This window comes from Heloderma suspectum, chromosome 1 (assembly GCF_057233095.1).
Source record: "Heloderma suspectum isolate Gila_16-S chromosome 1, 16-S_ref, whole genome shotgun sequence".
Taxonomy (NCBI): domain Eukaryota; kingdom Metazoa; phylum Chordata; class Lepidosauria; order Squamata; family Helodermatidae; genus Heloderma; species Heloderma suspectum.
The window spans coordinates 106,368,114-106,385,911 of NC_139458.1; the positions used below are offsets into that span (position 1 = coordinate 106,368,114).

The window sequence follows — 17,798 nt, forward strand, 5'->3', positions numbered from 1 at the left end:
GCTTTACACCTCATAGCTAGCCCCAGAGAACATACCCCAAACTGTTCCACATCAAGTATTTGCCCTTTTTCCCGTCCTCTCCCACCCAAACCTGTTTTTTATAACAAGTTCCTGATGAAGAGATCTAAAGATCTCAAAAGCTGGCATATTTTCCCTGACCTTGAGTTGACTAAATAAAGGTATTGTCCTAATACAGATTTCGGAATTTTTCTTATGGCCTTAGTTCTGTGTTTCCTGATCCTGGACATGGCAGCTTTCTCAAGAAAAGTAATTAATGAATTTATTACTTGCAGTGCAACAAATAATGTACATGTGTGTCTTCTCAGGTAATGCCTTCTTTTGGACCCTAAAATGACCAAATATCATAAACTGATGGAAGTATACACAACTTTAACTGAAGCTAGACATACAACCTCCTCTATAAGTTGGCCAACTAGAATATGAGAGGAGCACCAACAGCATGCCAGACAATCACTTGCGTAGAGCGTGGTGACAGAAGATATGTAAACATGATCCAGTACATTACTTTCCCCTTGACCTTTGATAAACAAACTATGACCATGGCATAGCAAGGGTTGTAGACTTTCTGTCTTGTTATTCCTCTGTCTGCTAAGCATGACCATTCGAAGTATCAAGCTGAAGATAATACAAAGCAAAACGTCTGGCAAAAACTAACACCACTGGAATTTAATATCAGAACTTACTGGACAGTCTAATAAGGTAAGAAATAAACAAACATGATACCACTGCACATTTTTATCTCTCCCCCAAATGGTTAAAAAATGAAATCATACACAAATGAAAATGGATATAAAGAATTAATTTATTGGTAATAGGAACACCCTATTATCAGATTTTTAGTCTCTGTGCGGCGGCTTTCTATACTGGAGGTAGTGTCAAGAGTAACACCATATCCTATGCTCCATCATGACAACATGAGCAGGATCATTCACCTGGGGGCAGTGATGTGGGGCAAAATTTTTTCCAGTGCTTTATTTTTTCGCGGAAAATGTTCTGTTTTATGCATTCAACAGTAATGATGAATGGACACCAATTGCAAATATAATTATTAGACAATCTGACCAGTTTCAGAGTTGTAATTAATGTTTTTCAGGTGATTATCACTAGCAAGCATGTGAGAGAATACATGTATGTCATTGAAATACATATGCGTCTCAGTGTGAAATGGAACTAATAGGTAGTGACGGCGAAACTGAAGGTGCCCCAACAACCTCAGTGGAAGAGAATTGAAACAGATGAGTGGTTGTCAGCATATCATGCATAATTCTTTGGGTTGCTAAAATTAATTACTGCAGCCTTCCCCAACCTGGTGCCCTCCATGCTGCTTACTGAAGTCTGCTGGGAGTTGTAGTCAAACACATCTGGAGAGAACCAGGTTGGGGAACGCTAAATTAGTGTGTCAGCAGGTTTCAGCACCTTTCTGTCTTACATTGAAACAATAAGGGAGGTATATGCTATTGTCTTTAAAATTTTTACAAGTATTCCAATACAAATGTCTACATAATATAAAGCCTAAATCACAATAAGTGTGCTTTTAATTGTTTCCTCAAATATTTCAAGTCACATACTTGTGGTGTATTGAGACAAAAAAAATAGCATGGAGTATTTTTTTAAAGCTTTGTTGTTTATTTTACTTGTATTTAGTAAACATAATAAATTAGAGCATTAGTGATTTTCTGATGCAAAGTGAAACTTATCTGATGCAAAAGACTCTATGCAAATTAGCCTAAAATTCAAAATTTTCCAGATCCATATCACTGTGTGGGGGCAGCTTTTTAAAAACATTGGGTTAAATCCAACATCACGAGTGGACGTCCGCTTGTGCAACAGGACTTCCCTTGATCTTCTCCCTCCTGTAGCCCCTATGCATCCCACAACCCTCCTGAGCATATTTTCAGTCGGGGGAACTGCAGAGCGAAGCCAAAATCTGTTCCATCAGTAGTTTCTGTTCCGCTCTTGGGCGGGCACTGTTGGATACAACCTATTTTTCCCCGCCTATTGAAGCCAATGGGAGAGAAATGTCTTGTACCAGGTCCAGGGCACCATCAAAACTCAGACCACTGGTCCCATCTAGCCCAGTACTGTCAACAGTGACTGGCATGACTTCACAGGGTTTCAAGCAGTTATTCTTTCCTAGCCCTATGTGGAGATGCTGGGGATTGAACATGGGACCTTCTATATATTCAAAGCATGTGCTCTATCACACTGAGCTATGGCCCCAGTAACGTCATATAATGTCTTTTGTGAGAGCAAACACCACCATTGTTACAGGAATATTAGTGGTTAATGCAGCTAATTGCAGAGTATAACCCTGAATTGCGAAGTATTACCCTGAATAGGAACTTTGACCATTTGATTAACTCTTTAACAGTCACTCTATGGAAAAGTTTACAAATGCCTTCAGATATTTTTTTTTGCAGTGTTTTTGTTCCCATATAGTACAGCATAACTACAATCCCAAGTGTATTTATATTTTATGCTTATTTTACCTTGATAAACACTTGACTCTTGGTATGGGATATAGCTTGAGTCTGATGCAGGAAATAGGTGTTTTCCATTAAGAAGAGCTGATACTACTTTCTTCCCTAATTTATTCCCCACTATTTGGGTGTCTGTGGTAAAATGTAAACAAACGCAAGTGTTCATGCCTTTGAAATAACAGCACAATGACTGGACCATACTTATTAAGAACAATATTTTGCAACCTCCCCTTCCTGGTCCTGATGCTTATGACTCTGTTGTTGCACCCCTGTGCCTGGTTGTTCTTCCAGAAACCACCTAGCCATGTTTATTTTTTAGTTTAAAACCACTTGAAAAGCACAAATTCACATCGTGAATGAAAGGTGGAGTTATGCAGTGTTAGCTCTGCAGCATCCGTTCAGCAGAATCACTTCACAATTGCTTGATTTGTTTCCCCAGGGACAGTGTGACATGAATGCCGCATGAACTGCCAAACCTGGGAAAGGAACATTTCAATCAACTGCTACAGTGGCAAATCAGACCTCCAGTGTCCATTGGCCAGATGTTATTTCATGCCCTGTTAGCAACCTTACAGCATGACTATCACTGCTACTTTTTATCTTTTGGGCATTTCAAACATCATCTGCCATGGTCAGATTGGGTTTGAAAAATAAAATGAGTATTTCCTTCCATGTCAGTCTAATCTGGGTTTGGCTAATGTAATGACAGAAAGGATACCACTGAATTAGGATAAAAGTAGTAACTAAAACGGAGCAAATCCAAATGGCATCTGGGTTTGGCTAATGTAATGACAGAAAGGATACCACTGAATTAGGATAAAAGTTGTAACTGAAACGGAGCAAATCCAAATGGCATCCTGAGAGTATGGAATCAGTACTGGAAACTATCTTGTATGCTATCTAGCAATCCAATGCTCTACTGCAGAATACCCAATACCCGGAACATCTCGAACAGATAGGAGTCACTGATATGGGGTAGAAAATTTTCAATGGAAAATGTTTCAAGATGGACCATTTTTTACTACTATATTTTTCCATGAAAGATTTTCTACTTTAATGTTTCATAAAAATTAATAACATAATGAATGAACACAATATAAGTCAAATTGTATATAATATCTAGTTAAATGTATACCCTAGAAAGGATACCATTGTAGTTAAATTTATATCCTAAATTGTAATTAAGTTTTTGTTAAGTAACTATTCCTTGGTGACTATCCCTAGAAAACCCATATATGGTAACACTCTTCAATGACCTGGTTTGCATATAATACTAACAATATATTGAATTCTGGATTGTTGTGATGTGCGAACCCAGCTGACCTAACAAACCATGGTTTGTTAACCAGGAACAACTCATGGGTTGTGAATTCTGGATTGCTTAAACCATGGATTGTTGTTACATGTGAACCCAGGACTGTGGGTTGTTGATGGGTTGTTTTGCAGGCTACAGAAGCCGCGGGCAAAAGTGGTAAAAAAATAACAGCCGCTCTACATGCTAGTACTACAGTACTGCAAAAGCATTTGGGATACAAGGAGGGAGCGGGCAAAGGAGGAGGAAACACAGGAATTGAGAAAATAAACCAATGGTTTGCTCAAATGTCTGCCAGACAAACCCTGAGTAGGACAACTAACCATGAATTAACCATGGGTTAAATAAACCATGAGCTAGCAAAATGTGCCAACCAGGTCAGCGCCTTCAGCTTTTCCCTCTTAAAGTTTAAATAATGAAAGGGAAGTGTATGCCATTGGCTGGGTTCACACAACACACTAAGCCACCCTGCGAATAAGCCACAGTGGGTTGGTTGTTTGCAGAACAACCCATGGTATGCCCAACAGACTATCAGGCTTGCCGTGGCTTGTTCTCCCCCTCCATCCTCCAGCTGGCTCCAGCACATATCCCAGAAGCCTTTGTAGAAGAACCCATCTTGTCTCCTTGCCCCAGCTCCTGCCCTGATCACTACCTCCTTTTGTTTGAAGTGGAGTACATACATACAAGGAAAATGACAAGGCGAGCCTGCAAATAGGCTAATTTGCACAAGTTGCCAAGGACCAGGGGAAAAATACTGAGGAAGAGGAGGAACACATTTGTGCAATTGAGAAGCAATTAAGGGGAGAAAAAAATGAGAGCAGTCGGTGCACCAGAAAGGGGGGGGGGGATTTTAAAATATTTTTTGAAGTTTTGTATTAAAAATCCACTACGTTATCCATGTTAATTTGAAGCACTCTGATTTTAAATATATCCCAAGCATTTCCATGGTTACTGAAGGATGGTACTCTGTAGATTAGTTCAAGTGTGCATTACTAAGTTTCTAACCTGCTATTTTATTAATTTCATAAATATACAAAAAGAAATTCAATGAGGTGTCAAGGGAAGCATTTCTAGATTCAGTTTGAACGCAGTCATTGCAAAGTAGCAATCTTCAAAATGGAATACGAAAGCAGGTCAAACTGTCAATAAAGCCGAGTGACCTGTATGAGTTATTACTTTTTAATAATGTAACCACACTAAAGAATCTTGCTGGTCCTATATAGGCCTTGCTTCAATGTTAATAGCAAGTGCAATAGGAAATAAATAACAAGTCAAATAATGTATTATACCAAAATAACACCAATAAAATGCTAAGCTGCAAGGCTTAGCATAAAAATGAAAAACACTAATGGAACATAGTGCAGTTTGCTCATACTATGTGCAGTCTAGAATCATGCATAATGTAACAGTGCAACTGCTAACAGCAGGCTCACACAAGATAATTTACACTTGTTTTTATGGACATGCGGAACCGATCTTTGAAGTAGTCTCTAATGAGATTCTGCTTGGCCCTAACAGCATCCTGAGAGAGTGTGCCGGGTTTTCTCCCCTGCATCCGGTGCATATTTATAAAGTGGAATATAGGCTCATTTAAATTGCACATGTGGATTCATGCCTTTCCCTTCCCCATTATGAAGGGGAAAGTTTCACACTTGGGGCTTCTCTTACCTACCCAGCGTTTTAATTGCCTCTGCCACTTTTGTAAATGACCAATAGTACCTAGAAAAGAGGAAATGGAACTTCTGTCTACCTTTAACCCACCTGAAATCTTAAGTTTGCTGCTGTACTTCCTTGATAGTGGTGTAATCATTTCACAATCACAAATGATCAAGGCTGGAAAACTCACGGTATGTCTCAAACATTTGATGGTGGTGCCTTCTCAGGAGTAAGATGACCTAGTGCCTAATGTGGTAGTAGTTTGTGCATTTCAGTGGGATGACACAGGAAAGCATGGGAAACGGAAAGTATGACACATTTTACTTTCTAATGTCCCTGTGTATCCTGGCCCCGCTGGAGGACTCCTCTTTGGAAAATGACCAGGGCCCCACCAGAGCCAAGCATCACAGAGGTGCTGCTTTTGTCTGGGAACCTTGAGGTGGATCAGGGGAATCCTGGGCATTCAGGGAGGTCAGCTGTCTACCCTAACCCTCAAGTCATAGTTAGACCCCTCTTGGACTCAGAGGCCGATGGCAGGGATCACAGATATCTAATGGTCAATGTTCAGCCAGCTGCCAGACACAAGGAGTCCTGAGGAATAGGGACTCTTCGTAAGAAAAGGTGAACTCGTGAGCAAGACCTTGCCTATGAGTAGGCTTTTTCTCAGGTGGCATTAATGGCCTGTAGCTGTGCTCTAGGTTGGGCTCTGAAGACTCAGGCTTAACACTAACATTAGGTGCTAGAACAATGTCTGAGTATCAGCTCCCTGACTTGTATTTCTGTTATCCCAGCTATTCTCTGGTTCTCCATATTTGACTTTGGACCTAACACTGACTGAATCCTTGTGTCTCAGCACCTCCATAAGAACGTAAGAGCCATGCTGAATCAGGCCAAATACTTATCCAGTCCAACATTTTTTTCCCACAGAATGGCTGATCAGCTGCCTCTTGAAAGCCACATGTAGGACATGAGTGCAATAGCACCTTCACCCTCGTGTTCCCTAACAACTGGTATACAGCAGCATACTGTCTCCAATACTGGAGGTAATAGATAGCCATCATGACTATTAACCATTGATAGCCTTATACTCCATGAATTTGTCTGTCCAGGTTAGTGGCCATCACTAGATCATGTGGTAGAGAATTCCATAGTTTAACTATGTGCTGTGTGAAGAAGTACTTCCTGTGTTTATAAAAGATGTTATGACAATATGACAATTTTAAATGCAGTGGCTTTCGCTCCTCGTATTTTAGCTGCTCAGCTTCACGGGATGAGTGCAGGTTCTAGTATTATAAAAGAGGGAGAAAAACTAGGCATCTTCCTATGCTCCATGATGGAACTCAAGACAGCATGCATGGAGTTTCCAGGTGGTCTCAGATCAATGCATTAACCAGAACTAAGTATGCTTAGCTTCAGCCATGTTTCTGCTTTACATGCCTTCAGCTCGTGTTCTGTACCCATACTCTGAATGATTAACTTTCAGGCCAGAACAATATTCTGAGACTTCCATGTGCTTTCAGGCACATTATGAGAGGTTTGGGTGGATTAATAGCCAAAAAGGACTTTTTTTGGAACATAATAACATGGATAATCTTGGTCAGTCCCTGATGCTAGAATTCTTGTAATAAGTCATATTCATTTGCTGAACTGTACAGCAGGCTTGTTTTCAAACTCATATGGAGACATTAAAAGCCAGACAGTAAAAGTATAACTGTGGATGCAGGATATGGGAAGAAAGCTCAATTTAATGCCCGTTTCCTTGCTGGTTGCTTTCTCATTCTTTCAAATCAATTGCTTATCTTTCATCTTCTATTCATTTTGCTTCCTGCCTAATGCCCCCATTGGTACTCTTCACCTGCTATTTTACTACATTCCTTTAGTATTTTATTAGACAGGAGGTGTGGCTGCCTCTCTTGCCCTCCACATAGCACCAAATGAAACAGCACTATTTCTTTCTAATGTGACACAGGGTAAAATCATCTTCCAAGCTGGTATTATTTACATTTCCTAGAAATGTGCCCTTTGTCTACATTGCATATTGAATGGTAAAATTGTACTGACTTCAAAGGCTTTGAAATCAAACTCTTTAATTCTATCCTTGACAAAATAAACATCTCATAAAATATGGGGAGTGAAAGTCACTGCATTTAAAATCGGAAATTGTCATAACTTTTTTTAATAAATAAATTGGCTCAAGGAAATAGCTTGGTCACATACAATATGTAACTATCATTAAATATATCTCATTACAAAGTGAATTTTGCACTCAGATTGGGATGCATTTCTTTAATCTTGACCATGCCTAAATTGTCAACTATCTCTTCACCATCCTCTTTCCACTAATGGGATCTAGCCAACCCAAGGCTGAAAATATTCATTCAGAACAGATTCTTTTCTTGAAACCAGTGAGGACAGAACTTGATTTTCTCTTTTGCCCAGAGAAAAATGTTCCACTTATGAACATGACCAAAACAGTCCATTTCCCCTCCAAGGCACAGAAATTATAGCAACAGATAATTAACAACAAATGGTGAAAACGCCATGCGTTAAAGGTCTTAGTTTTGTTGCCAAGCTGACACATCAAATTTAGAGATAAACAAAGACTCTGCTTTTTCCCATTAACACTGTGACAGTGTTAAGATGCAGCAATGCAAAGTAGTCTGGCAAAACACAATCAAAGGTCACAGTGCAAAAAAATAATACCTTTCACAGGGTATCTAAAACTTGTATTGCTGTATTTGATCCACGCTGCCTCATTATAATGACAGCATCCCTAGTAGACAAAGTAGTCTAGAAACTTTGTACGAACATGTAAAACAATCTCAAAGGATCCAAAAGGTTGTAATGGTGAACTGATCTCTCATTAAATGCCTGGAAGTGCTTGTTCTCAGAAGTGTTCTGGAATATTTTTCAGCCAATCATAATGGTATATTTGAAGCAGAAATTGCTATGTAATGTTTAAAAAACTAGACTCTCAGTTCTTCCTCAAGAGGAAAGATAAAGACAAATTGAATTAGTATGTACAAAAATATGATCTTCAACAAGTGTGTTTAGTTTCAAAAGCTTATCCCAAAATCTAGGCTACTTAGGGTGCAATCCTATGCAGGTTTAGATAGAAAAAAGTCCTGCAACACCCAGCATTACCCAGCTAACCATGTTGGCTGGGGCATGCTGGCAGTTGTAAGACTCTTTTCTGTCTGAACATGCATAAGATTGCACCCTTATATAAGTTCTGTAAGATGACGGAGATGATGATGATAGTGCTGATTACCACTACCACCTATGCCAAGCCTGTGGCACTCCCTCCCAAGGATAGATAATATCTATGCCAATATCTTTCCAATGGAAGTCAGATTGGCTCCATCCCTAGGAGTTTTAGACATGCAGTAAAAGCTGTATTTTTTTTCACCAGGCCTTCGGTTTTTAAAATTCTGTTTAGCCTGTTTCTAAAAAATGTTCTCCTTTTGTTTTGTTGTTTTCATCTTTTTTAAAGTTGGATTTTATTGTACATCACTCCGAGGGCCTGGTATACAGAAAAGCGATACACTTTTAATACATAAATAAGCCTGAATAACCTGTGACCCACAAGCAGAAATAAGAGGGTTAATAAAAACCCCAGGTTTTGCTGTGACTGCCTAGGACTGCAAAAACAAGGCAGGGACTTGTCAAGCATCTGGCAGGCCACAATACATGAGTTGGAGGTGGCATTCAGCTGAAGTGCGGTTTAACACCAGCAAGCTTGGCCTTCTATTCTCTGTATTATAGACTGTAAGCTAGGGTACAGTAATAATGCCATTACGTCTCCACAAACTTGATATAGTGGTTAACATTTCAGAGTGATGTGCTGACCCTGTTGCTTCTAGTCACTGCATTCAGTTCTTTGTGCCACACAAACAGCAGATGTGGTAAATAGCAAGATCCTCTCTTAAAAATACTTAATGTAATGTGCCACACACACACTCTTGCTTCAGCCTTCCCCAAGTCACTGCCCATGGGGGGAAGGGAGATGTCTATAGTATGCCAAATGAGTATATGTTATCAGATCTAGGTGCTTCATGGTAGAATAGTGATACTTTGCTGTGAAAGAACTGTAAATATTTTCTCATCTCATCAACATCTTTATTTTTAAAAAAAAACACAAACAGCTCAAACACAAGTTTACTCATGGTTCTGGAGTAAAGCAATCCCTAGGGAGAATTACAGATCCGAAAAGTCTTTTGTCCATATCTATTACTGTTTTTCTGACCCAGTTCACATGATCACTGCTGTCCACCACGGCTTCTTGAGCGGCAGTATGTGCCGACGTTTACCAGTATTCAACCTGCAACTGCAGCTTGTTGTGTTGTCTGAATCCAGGCAGCAGGGGCTGCGCAAGGGTGAAAGAACCCTTGCTTAACCCGAGAACAGGCCATGGGTTATGCAAGGGTGTTTAACCCTTTTACAACCCCTGCCGCCTGGGTTCAAACAACACAAGCCGCAGCTTGAATATTCAAAATGGTGCCCGCACATGCCAGGACACACTACAGCCTGCCATGGCTTAAATAAGCACAGTGGGCTGTTTGATCATGTGAACCAGTCCTCTGTCACTGTGTGGTATGTTTCAAAAGCAGCACATAGTATTGTAGTCTCTAATAATAGTAAAATTATTAATGGATCATTTTCTGAACCTACAGAGGGCAGGCGAGGTAACTAGGCTGTTTCTTGGGCCCATCTCTCCAGGATGCCCAGCTTTGTACCTGGTGATTTTCTTTTCATCCCTTGCCAAGTGATGATGATGATGATGATGATATACCACTCTCATACTAAAAGTACCCAAAGCAGAAGGATGAAAGAAAGGAGCCCATAAGTAATCAGTTTCAGTTTATTTGTTTCAGCCATTAGCCATAAAAGTCTAAACAATAAGTACAGTAATTGAGCCCGTATTAGTTTCCCTAGGATACTTGATAGACATCAAGGTAGAGGAGCATTAATTCTAGATGCGATTAGAAAAACAACTCTGTTTCAGAAGGTCATATGGGAACAACAGATGACAACACTCCAAATCACAGCTCGAGCTGGGCTTTGTTCAATAGAAGGGAAAAGCCAAATTTGGTAACTATTCACTTATCTATTGCAGTGGGTATAAATAAGAGAGATTTCAAGATTCTTAGAGGCTTGGCCCTTGACCCTTCTGTACCACACACTGCAAAAAAACCGCAGCAAAGCTATTATGTCAGCACAATAACCCTGTTGGAATTGCCCTACGAGAGAAGCTTCTTCCACTTTCTTCAGAACAACTGTTTTATTGGCCCCAATTCTTCACATTACACTAAGTGGTTACATTATAAACCTGGAGCCGGAAGTGAGACTCAAGGCTCCGTTTTTAACTTTTTAAGGCTTTTAAGAAGGCCCTGAAGATTTACTAGTTTACTCTGGCCTTCCCCTGATTATGTTTTATCAGACTGTCTTATGTTGGTGTTGGGGGGGGGGGGGCGGACTTTTGCTCTTTTTATTACCATATCCATTTTTTATTATATGAATCTTTTTATATGCCTGTTGTACGCTGCCTGCCCTGAATGGCAGCCTAGAACTGTTATAAATAAATAAATAATGCACATACTTCTTGGTTTTATTCAGTTATCTCTATTTTCCAAAAGAAGTAAAATTACATTACACAGGCCAGTTCTTACATTTCTGCATTTTTGCTTTACTGGATACTCCCTCTCTTCAGACCAATTATAGTATTCAAGGGGGAAAAAACTAATAAAGTCATTGTACTGGTTGATTCTTGTTTTTGTCTGTTTTTGCTATATTCAAAAAATAATAGCACAGTTTGCTATACGCTGCTTAGTTGCTTCAGATGAAGCTTTATAAATTAGGTTTTGTCTACTTCACAGGAAAATGAAAGGTTACATGGAAAGAACATACATTTGCTTCAGTTTCCTCTCAGACAGAATACTGTCTTATTACCTGTAGAGTACTGATCTGCGTGCAAACCAAATAGTACTCCCTCAACTGGATTTCTTTAGTGGGTAGGGCAGGGACATTTATACAATACAACCTCTGTCACTTAATACACTGGCAATGTTCCAAAACAAGCTTCAACAAAAGTAAATGCAAACTACACTGGAGACGAAAGCGCAACCAAGTTCATGGAATATGTGATTCTGTGACACAGGCTGCTGCAATCTGTGAATAAATTAAAAGGATTAGAAAAGGAAGTGATTTCAGCCTTTTTTGCCCAAATTAATGGGACTGCTACTGAAATTCTGCATCTAATTTATTATTTATTCCTTATTTATTAACGGTATTTCTATGCTTCCGAATAATCAAAATTCCCTAGGCAGCCTTCATAAAAATATTAAAATATTAAAATACAATATCAACAGTTTTTTAAAAATTACAAAATAAAGCCTACCACAGCACAGAAAAAACAAATCAACAGAATCTAGCATAAATAGGTCTTAAAACTTTTAAGAAACAGAATTTCAAAAACCATTACAAATCTCCAAAGAGCCCCTAAAAACAATGGGAGAATAAAAAAGTATTTGCCTCACACCAAAAAGGGTACAAAGTAGGTGGCAAGCAAACTTCTCTGGGGAAAGCATGCCATGACCACTGCTTGCACTGAGAAGGCCCTCTCAGTCCTGGTACCCAAACTTCAAAAGGATACTGAAGTCTCCAAAAAGGTATTGTGAGGCGGGGGGAAGGTATTTCCTTCAGTCTCGCAGACACTGAAAACTGAGAAAGCTTCTGCATCATCAGCATTGATAACACAATCCAATTACTGCAAAAATAACTATGCCTAAGTATATGCAACTGTAATAATGCATATTCTTCCCTTGTTCTATACTATGTAAAGTGCCATGCTCATTGATGGCACTGTATACAGAATTAACAACAACACCATCAATAAAGACAGCCTAACTATAAAAGCATTCATTAACCAGGAACCTAAAAAATCAAGGAACATGTTCCTTTTATTCCAGGACATCTTGGAAGACAAAGAAATGCTGAGGAATAAAGCAAAGAGCAAACTCCTTGAGCCAGCCAGCCTCCCAATAAGTATATGTGTGGACAGAACTATACAACTGAAGAACACCAGACAAGGAAGGTCTAGCTTCCCTCCTTCCTATAAAAAGAACAGAAATGCACAGGTAAATCCAGAATTTCCTTTTTCTCCCCTTCAAGGAAAGGAGCGGTGCTAGCATGGTGATACTAAAATCAGTATATTCCATGGAGGATGTCTGGAATTTCTTTGGAGATCTACTGGGATCCCTATGGTGATGCTGTTTGTTCCTGGAATTGTCAGTATGTCTTGGGAGAATGAGCAAGTGTGGGGACAGCTATATTCCCAAGACTGGCTTAGCCCATTGTGTCTATGTGGGTTGGAGAATGGAAAACAGAATCTGTGGCACTTCAAGCTTTTAATCCAGTGTGCAAATGCTTCTGTCCCTGGATCAGCTGCATGACCTGGCATTGTTGTATCCTCTACTGTGGTGAGAGTGACTGCTATCAGTGGACATGGCTCTATCCGCATGGACTTGTAGTCCATTTGGAATTGACTAGGAAGAAAGCCTTCAATGTATCAGCTCCCTCTCTGTGAAACTCCCTTCCTGTTGATATCAGGCAGGCTCCGATGTCTTTGCTTTTGGCGCCTGCTGAAGACATTTTTATTTAAACAAGCCTTTGCTGACTGCTTTAGAGATACATGTCCCAAGCAAGTGTGGAAACAAAGTGGTAGAGATGGGAAGCCCTCAGTCAGGTTCCTATGTAGCAACAGACAAATGCATTCACTAAAGGCTTTTCTGTCCAGAGAGGTCTCTGTGGTGGACTGGAATGGGGAAGTAGAAGAGGTTCCATGAGGAATTAAGATTCACTTTGGTTTCTTGGGTAGGCCTTCAAGCTGTGAATGACACATAATGGTGGTAGATTACGTGATATAGGGCGAGGTTGGGGAAAAAAACGGGTAAAGGGTGAAGTTGAAAAACAGAGAGACACCAGTGAATACCGATTCTAGTTATCTCTTTTCATTTCCCAGGGGAAGGGGGCAGCACTGACAAAAGTAGTTTGAGCAGGAATCGCCCTTAGTCCAGCTCCTTTTCCTGCTGTCCAACACTCTACTCTGTCTTGCTCTCTCTCTCTCAGCAAAAAAGGTGGCATCTCCATCAAACTTGAGTTCTCTCTATCAAAGTCAAGACTTCATTCCTAAAATACATACTTGACCATGTCCCCCTAAAATTAATGGAACCTTTTTCCCCAACTAAACCCAATTAGTATTTGGATGTAAGAGGTCTTTGATACGTATGCCATCTAAAGTGCTGAAATTAGGGATGTCAGAGAATTTCGCCACGAATCTCGGGGAGGCCGAATGCCAGCGCATTCGGCCCCCCGAAATTGGTGGAGGAACAGTCTGCCGCCCCCCCCCCCCCCGGGACGGGACTTACCTTCGGCGAATCTTCCTGGCGGCGGTGGCTCTGGCGGCTGCCAGTCTTCCGACCGGCTGCAGCCGCCGCCATTTACAGTTAAAAAAACAAACAAACAAAAAAACATGATAGGCTACGTAAAGATTTACGTAGCCTATCACGGCTAGATTTTTAAAAAACACCGTGATAGGCTATGTAAATGTTTACGTAGCCTATCACGGCTGATTTAAAAGAAAAAAAACCCCGCGTGTACGCAAATGGCAGCGCCCATGGGCGCCTCCATTTGTTTTCCTTATTTTGGCACGTCTTAGTCTACGTAAACGTTTACGTAGACTAAGACGGCGAAAATAAGGGGAACGCAAATAGCATACCGTCTACGCTATTTGCGTTCCCCTTATTTTCGCCGTCTTAGTCTACGTAAATATTTATGTAGACTAAGACGTGCCAAAATAAGGAATGCAAATGGCGGCGCCCATGGGCGCCATTTGCGTACGCACTTTTTTTCTTTTAAATCAGCCGTGATAGGCTATGTAAACATTTACGTAGCCTATCACGGCTGACTGCAGGAACGCAAATGGCGGCGGCTACAGCCGCCGCCATTTGCGGAGCCGGCCGGCCAGGATTCGGGGGGGAGGGACAGAGCGCCTCCCCCCCCCCGGCCAGAATTTCGGGGGGGAGGGATGGAGTGCCTCCCCCCCGGCCAGAATTTCGGGGGGAGGGACGGAGCGCCTCCCCCCCACCACGAATGTCACCCTTCGAAAAGGTAAGTGACTTTCGTACATCCCTAGCTGAAATGCATATCATAACACACACAGAGTGTGAATTCTGACACATTTCTGACACTTTACTGATTATGTACTTGAAAGTTGGGAGTGCCAGCCATTCACACCTCTAAGCGTGAATATATCGGACACACATAACATCTAAGCCAGAAAACTACAACCTGAAGCGCTATGAATGTAGAGGTGCTTTTCTACTTGACCTCTAAGCTAGGAATCCAAGACACCCACCAGAAGGCACATGGAGCAATTTGATCCAAACTGAGCATGGCCGTCTGAGCCAGGAAAACCTATGTGTGTAGGCTTCTATGAGAACTGGAACCTGATCATGGAAGATTCACACTCCCATGGAAGCCTATGCAAGTAGAGACAATTAAGAAAAGCAGTATCCTGGAAACATCCACTGAACCAATACTTTACCTTTTACAAGAGTGAGAGAAAAGCCTGATTTTGCTTACAGACTGCCCCCCGACCTAAAAGAACTACTCACCAGCAACTACGGACCAGCCAAAGGAGATACAAACCCTAGAAAATTAGCCCCTGCAACATACCAATCCTAACTCTGTCCTTCTATCCTAACTTGAACAACGCTATCATGGGACCGCACAGCATCAGCCATACCATCAAGGGCTTGTTCACCTGCACATCTTCTAATGTGGGGCATGCCATCATGTGCCAACAATGTGCCCCTTTTACCATTTATACTGGCCAAACCAGACTGTCTCTACACATGAATCAGACGCCATAAATACAAACAGAAACAAGGGGGTGCAAGGAAGAGATCTCAGACTTTCTGGACATTCAGTAACAAACTTGAAAGCCATCATACTTCAGCAGAAATGTTTCAAATAATGTCTCCACCATCAGCCTACTCTATTGGAATGTGTATGGGCTGAACAGCAAATGGGAATGGCTAGCTTACTGCAGAAAAAATATCCAAAATCTGTATTAGGGAGATACCTTCATTATGCCCACTCAAAGGTCACAAAAATGTGCAAATCTTCAAGATCACCAGATCTCTACATCAGGCAAATTGTTATAAAATTTACCTTGAAGTCCAAATATGCTGCCAGTGTGCTTGAGTAGCATAAGGTGCAGCACTTTGCAGCTTTCTCTCTAGTACTGGATATATTTGCTATTTTACTTTTACAAAATTCAAGGCATTTATACTTTAGAGCCTGCAGCCCTATGTGTGTTAACCTGGAAATAAGTTCCAGTAAACATGAGTGGGTCTTACTTCTAAGTAAAGGATTCTTTTATGCAGGTTGCCTTCACAGGCAACCTACATAAAGGCAACTTAGAAAAATATTTAACTAAATAAATAAAATTGCTCCATACATTTTACAAATAGTGCAAGTTTATATGATAACTGAGGGCGCAATCCTGTGGCCGCTAGACAGCAGCTAGAAGGCCATAGGATTGGTTGGTTCCTGTGAAATGCCTCTCCACCCCCTCCCCCACTGCCTCGTAAGCACAGATCGTCCCTGTGAAGGATTGTTGGACTCACCCCAACAACCCTACAAGGCAGGACAGGTCCAACTTGGTCACAAGTTCTCCCCAAGATTACCCAGTAGCTTCCCTCCCAGGCCAATAGGCACTGTATTTAGCACTGAAGTTATACAGGATACACCACACCAACTGGAAGTTGGATAAAAAGTTTATTAGAGGAAAGGAACAAAGAGGAAGGGAAAGGAGAGAGGTGGTAGGTTGTTCAGAAAATTATAAGCAAAATTACAATACCCAAAAGCCAGAAACGCCAGTCACCAGGGCACACACTCCCAGGAGCAAAACAATAAAGCTAGCTAGTCTATCCTATACGTACCAAAGGATGGGCCTCTCAGGATAGCCATCGAGCAGCAACACACCCTAGTACCGTCAGGGCAAAAGAAGAGACACCCGCCCCTTCTTTGCCCCACTATTTATTGCCCAGCCCTAGCAACTCAAGGCAGATTTGAAACAGGACACCTCACTCTACCCTCCAAGTAGGTTGGATCTTCCCACCAGCCATGGCTGTTATCACTTTCCCAATTAGCAGGAACAGAGTGTGGCCTTGAGCTGCCAGGCTGAGAAACGGCCAAATAACAATTGCTTCCAGGTGGCTACTTTGTATGTGACAACCAGAACAGCCATCATGGCTTCTACTACCCTCACTCTTGACAGTCCCTGTGCTCTGCACTCATAAGAGCAGCGCAGACCAGGGGGAAAGGGGGCATGCTGGGAGTTCGTAAGTGCTGGTACAACACTTCCTATGTGTCGTCCGGCCTCCCCACCCCGCGCTCTGATGTGCCGCTGCTAGGCAGCTGAAATCAGCCATCTAGCCACAAATGCAGGGCAGCTGGAACGTGGAGATGATCTCCTCTGCAGTCCTCCTGCCGTGCATTGGATAGGCGCTCACTTCTGAGTTCAAAGGCGGCTGACTACCTCCACAGGATTGCTCCCTAAGTTGTTAATGATGCACTGTACATTGTTAAAGCAAGATCATATGTTTTGTATTGATAAGAAAAATAACTATTGCATATTTCGATTTTTTCCAACATTTCCTGGGAGAGAGGAGGGAGGGAGGGAGGACAGAGGAAAAACATTTTTAATGGCTTCAAAACCTCCAGAAATATTATGTCATCACAAATAGGACTGTGCATACTAAACTGTGTAGGTAAGTTAGTATTTAGAGGTCAACAAAATCCATGAGATTCTCCATTTCACTGGTGCTATTTTAATGTAATACTTTAAAATCTCCTACACTAAAGAACAGGGAAGAAAAAGAAATTTCTTCAAACTTAATTTTTTTTATATCATCCAGGAGAAACTTTTAATTTCTGCAAGCAAGATGTTTCAAGAAGGATTTGGAGAGGTATCAAATGTAACTATATTTTCACAAGCCGCTGAATGGTGCTTCACAGCTGGCTCAGCAACGCTCTGTTTATTTTAACCTCCATAAATGCTGGTAGATCGAGAATTCGAACTGCAAATGTGATTGTCATTGTCAAGAGTATAGACTAAACTGACCTATTCATCAAAAATGTTGACAGTTCTCACCCAGTCCTGCTCTCTGTCATTATATTAAATAAAACCACAACTTCAATTACTTTTTTGCCAGTCTTTCTTAAGCATCAGATTTTGGTGGAAGGCTAGAAACTGGGAAAAA

The 17,798-nt window shown here is 41.1% G+C and overlaps 1 protein-coding gene and 1 long non-coding RNA gene across 6 annotated transcripts in view; one reads left to right on the plus strand and one right to left on the minus strand.

Moving 5' to 3' along the window:
- Positions 1 to 17,798, minus strand: part of MPPED2 (metallophosphoesterase domain containing 2) — a 171,148-nt gene that overhangs the window by 136,701 nt on the left and 16,649 nt on the right. The window lies entirely within an intron of this gene.
- LOC146357651 (uncharacterized) lies at positions 618 to 17,739 on the plus strand. Of its 2 annotated transcripts, XR_014790602.1 has the most exons (4): positions 618 to 720; positions 6,397 to 6,512; positions 12,438 to 12,605; positions 17,454 to 17,739. It is a non-coding gene; the product is annotated as an uncharacterized LOC146357651 (long non-coding RNA). The 2 variants fall into 2 exon arrangements; XR_014790603.1 differs by lacking the exon at positions 6,397 to 6,512.